This window comes from Zalophus californianus, chromosome 1 (genome assembly GCF_009762305.2).
Source record: "Zalophus californianus isolate mZalCal1 chromosome 1, mZalCal1.pri.v2, whole genome shotgun sequence".
Lineage (NCBI taxonomy): Eukaryota > Metazoa > Chordata > Mammalia > Carnivora > Otariidae > Zalophus > Zalophus californianus.
In genome coordinates this window covers 145,322,612-145,327,525 of record NC_045595.1, presented here as the reverse complement: position 1 = coordinate 145,327,525, position 4,914 = coordinate 145,322,612, and positions in this window count along the sequence as shown.

Sequence of the window (4,914 nt, the reverse complement as noted above, 5' to 3'; positions counted from 1 at the left end):
TCTTTCCACCGACAGCAGTTAGGAATACATTCAGCTGAAACAACAGAACAGCGGATCAACAGTCAGGAAACTAGCTTAGGCCAGTGCAGGCCTGAGTACAGCCACTTGACCCTAGGGTTTCAGTCTTTCTCCTTTGCTCGGCTCACTGTGCCTTTCTCTGCTTGCTTGCTGCCTCACATGGCAAGGCGGCCACTCCATTTTCCAGCTTTTGCCTCTGCTTTCTGGACAGGAAAGGGGAAGCCTGTGCTAGCCCCGTTCCTTTTAAAATGCCTCCCTGAAATCCATACCCTGGAACTTGCTCTGAGATTTCATCAGCCAGAACTGGGCGGTGTCACCCACAGTGAATCTTTGTGGCTGGGCACATTGGCGCCCTGAACCAAACTGCCAGGAAGGAAGCGGGGTGAAGGATATGGGGTGACCACGGGCAGAGTCTGCCATGAAGCTGCCTGGATTGGGATTTTTCCCAGTAAGTCACCAGACCCTCCTCTTCGTCCCCCAGGGTCCCAAAGGTCGACTACAGTAGAGAATATAAAGTGGGTTTTCCCCTGCTTTGGAGCTTTCTGGGGACATCAGCAGCTGGGAAGAAGGAAGAAGTGTATTCTGGCCACACAGCGTCCTTATGCTAATCTTGCAGGCTTCTCTTCCAGAGAGCCCTCCTCAGAGATGCCTAGGGCGGGGTGCATGGCACCCGACCCGAGGGAGGACGGAGCCTTATACTGGGCAGGAGAGTGAAGTCAGATTGCTGCCCCAGTCCCAGTCCCTCAGCTACCTAGCTGGGACCCCTGGGCTAGGTGTATTGGCATCATCCTGCATACCCCACCTCTCCCCATGGACAGCACGGGGCCCCGGTCACACGGGCCCGCTCCTGCCTCTGGGCTGGGCCCAGCTTTCTCCATGAGGACCTCCCCACCACTCACCCTTCCCACCCAAATCCCGAACTCCACTGGGCAGGCACTTCTTACGTTCTCCCGCGGTATGAGCTCACGCCGTCTTTAACAGTGGTCTTCAAAGCGAGGTGGTCTGATCAGCAGCATCAACATCACCTGGGAATTTGCCAGCAATGCACATTCCCAGCCCTTGGAATGAGGGACTCGGGGCGGCGGAAGGAGGGGGCAGCACTCTGTGTTTTAACAAGCCCTCCAGGTGATTCTGATGCACTCAAGTTGGAGAACCACGGGCACATCATGACTCTCAGGCTGTGAAACAGTTTCTGGCCTGTTAGCGGCAACCCAAAGGCAGCTGGGAAAGGCAGAAGTAAAATAAGGGCTTTCCCGGCCCCTCTGCACTTTGGCACAGACTAGGCGATAATCCTGCAAAGATGGAGATGTTGAGTCTGAGAAGAGCTGTGGGAACTCGGAACCACTGAGGGGCTGTCCAGGAGTTCCCAGGGTGGATTTGGGAGCTGAGGTTGAGGCGGGAGAAAGTATTTGTGAATAGCAAGAGTGGAACTAGAAGGAAAGTTTCCTGAACCCTCGGTAAGTGATCCATTCTTTTTTTCCAAACTGAAATCTCTTTTAAAAAATAGTGATGGCATTTATACCTAATGCATGCACTTTTTACAAGAACATGGCCCTAAGGAATCCATCCTCATCATAAACATGTAAAGAAAGCCCTGGAGAGGAGTCTGAAGGTGGGGGTGATGTCTCATCTGTGATATGCTGTGGGGGCCAGGAGGACTCGCCTGTCCGTGTTGGGGGGGTTGAGGGGGGCCACTCACCTTGTCACCATCGTTGCTTCCACCACACCTGCCCAGTGGCCTCTCCAAATGAGACCAAAGGCAGGGGCAGTGGATCTTAACCTGACTTCTTGTTGTCTTCCAGAGCCCTGAGAACAGGACTGTCAGTGCTAACAGCTCTGTGCACGGCAGGCTGGCCCACCCCAACCCTTTGTTGCGCCCAGGACAAGAGTACCAATGGAGGCTCACCTCCCATGTGGCTACAAATTTAGAAGTATCAAATCAAACTAAAAAACTTAGAGAAAATGTGTCCTGTCCTTCCACTTTGACTGACGAGCCTTTGTAAAGACGTGGTGGACTGGAATAGGAGACGCAGAGAGAACAGGTTCCCATCTCATAGCTTCCCTGCTTCTCTTCCCATCCAGGCTCCATCCCATACTTTGAGGACCTCATGCACAGAGCCTCTTCATCAAGCTCATTCTACACCTCCTGTGGACAGCACCCTCCTGATCACCTTTTGGAGGCAGGACCTGAAGAAGTCCAAACCTGGAAGCTGGCTCAAGGCTCTTTGGAATGAGAATTCCAAAAGCATGGTCTAAAAGATGGTTTATGGGCTTTGGGAGAACACAGCCCCTTTCCCTGTGACTCTTCCCGCTGTGGGTGGACTGTGGTCAGAAGAGGGCTTCAGCAGAGGCCTCTGAAGGCTTGTTTCTCAAAATGTGGTCCCGGGACCAGCGGTGTGGGCCCCACCTGAGTGCTGGTTAGAACTGCAGCCTCACTCCACACGTCCTGAATCACGATCTGTTAACAAGATCCCTAGGAGATTCACGTGCACATCGAAGTTTAAAAAGCACTGCTCTAAAGCACAAAACCCAGGGCCAGGGTCCCTCTTGCCCCTGTCTGGGGGTACTAACAGTAGATATTAATAAGCGAGTGCTCGACAAATGCCAGCTATCGCCTAAAGCAGGCCTGGTAGTTACCAGTTGGGGATGCTGCCTGGCTCACAGTGATTTCATTTCCTCTTTCTGTGGCGCCTCAGTCATCCGTTTCCGCTGATGGCCCTGATGCTTGCCTGAGCTGAGTGGTCCAGTGGAAGACACCTGGCCCACATTGGGCCAATCAGGTGATTCTCCCAGGAATTTGACACTTAAGCCCCCCAAACGGGCTTTCGGAGTAATAGTAATAGCAATAGTTATGGTGACCGTCTTTCCTGCACCTGGGATGTGCCAAGGGCGGTGCGGAGTGTTTTACATATAGTAGAATCCGATCTGCGCAACCACCTCACCAGGTGTGTACCGTCCAGCTCCTGTGTCAGATGCAGGGATGGGGCACGGATGCTAGGTAACTCTCCCAAAGCTTCAAGCCGGGAGCGGCAGCCCTGGGAGAGCCGTATGGCGCAGAGACCATGTGGACTATTTCTGAGGCCCAGGTCCCCGCCCAGCTTCATGGGATAGGGCAGACCACCCAGTTACAGGGCTGAGGGCTGTGGGAGTGAGACCCAGCTCTGTGAGAGGGCTGCAGGGATGAGGGGAGGGGGGCCTGGGGCAGCAGAGGAGGAGCAGGGGAAGGGGGGAGGCAGGGAACCTCCACCTCCCCAGCAGGGCACGTGGACCAAGACCGGCCCGCTGCACCCTTCAGGAGAGGCCAGAGGACGGTAGGAGGTCTGACTTCCCCTCCCCTTCCCTCCTCCAGTGAGTTAGCAGCCAACTTGCCAAAGCAATGGTGTGGGCTGCTTATTTTGGAGACACAGGGCGGGGGTGGGTGCAGAAGTTTGCACCCTCCTCTGTATCTGGTCTCCAGAATTGCTGATCCCCAAGAAGGTATGGAGGCAACTGAGATGTGCCAGGGGCCGGTTCGGAGAGGAGTAGGGAGTTGGGGGCCTCACCGGCTGGAGGCCTGGGCTGGTCCCCGACTCTGGCTCTCAGGGAACAGGGCTCTGAGTGGAAATGGCCATTCTGGGCAGGGGAGTCGTGTGGGGCAGGGAAGCCTCTGACCACCTAAGTAGACAAATCAATCAGCAGCAAAAAGTTTCTGTCAGATTCCAAGCCTCAGCTTGGTACAGGGTTGTTTGGCTTTATTTAAAGATTTATTTAAAAAACCATCCAACATCTTTTATTAGCAGGAACAGAGGTGGCCCCGTGCTGTCCCCTGAAAATCCAACATCACAGAGCAGTTACACAGGTCACACTTTCAGTGGCTTATAGTTACTGGTGTCACCCTAGCCCAGGGTAGCAAAACACACACACTCTTCCTGCACAAATCTCCCTTAAAAAAAAATCAAACAATCATCAGGTCAGAGAATCACTCAGTCCCCTCAGTGAAGCGGGTACAAAGCTTGGCAGCGGAGGCCGCTCCCTCCGGCCCCTCGGGGCAGGCTGTAGGCCCCCAGCATGGTGACTAGGACTCCTCGGGATGGCAGGACTGTGGCCAGGATGCTGCCAGGGGCCTCCTTCGCGGCTGGGAGCTGGAAGGTATCCGCCCCCACGGATGGGGGCCAAGCACCAGGAACCAGCCTGTCATCGGCGTCCCCGAGGCCCCCGCAGATGGAGCCACAAATAGCTCCAGACCCACGCGGCTCCCAGTCTGCTGAGAGGGTGGCTTGCTCCTGTTTCTTCTCTTCTTGCTTTTCTCGGGGAGCAAAATTCAGAGGCAGAGCTGGTAGTTCCGGAAGCTTTTCTGGCTCCCCAGACAACCGCGGCAAAAATGGAGTAGAGAAGACCCTCTGACTCACGGGGGAGGAAGGAGGGGCCCTTCCCACCCCCCCACCCCCCCCCCGGCTGGTACAGGCCTGGGTGAGGAGACCTGCTCACACCCAGGCAGTGGGGCTCCCCACCGGTGCCTGTCCCCGGCCGGTGGCTCCTCAGAGGGCCACGTCCCGCTCCCGGCCTGGAGCTCTCTGGGCAGTCCTCAAGTCGGCGAGTCCCTTCAGGCTGGGGGCGACTGCTGTGCTAGATGTGCAGGGTGGCTCGGGATGGTGGGGGTCACACGGGGGTAGGGGAGGAGGAGAATCTGAGATGGAGACTCAGGAGAGGGGATGCTTACTGAGGAGCATTTCCTGTGTCTGAGGACCCCTTGAGGGTTGCACCCCTGTGGTCTTGGGCCGCGGCCCCCCTCCCCTCGCCAGCCCAGCACAGTCAGGCGTCCCGAGGTCTGGGCCAGGCCAAGCCACGGAAGCCAAGGACAAAGGGCTGTCTGTGTCCAGCAGCGTCACTTCCTTGGCAGGCCTGACTGTGGCCTCA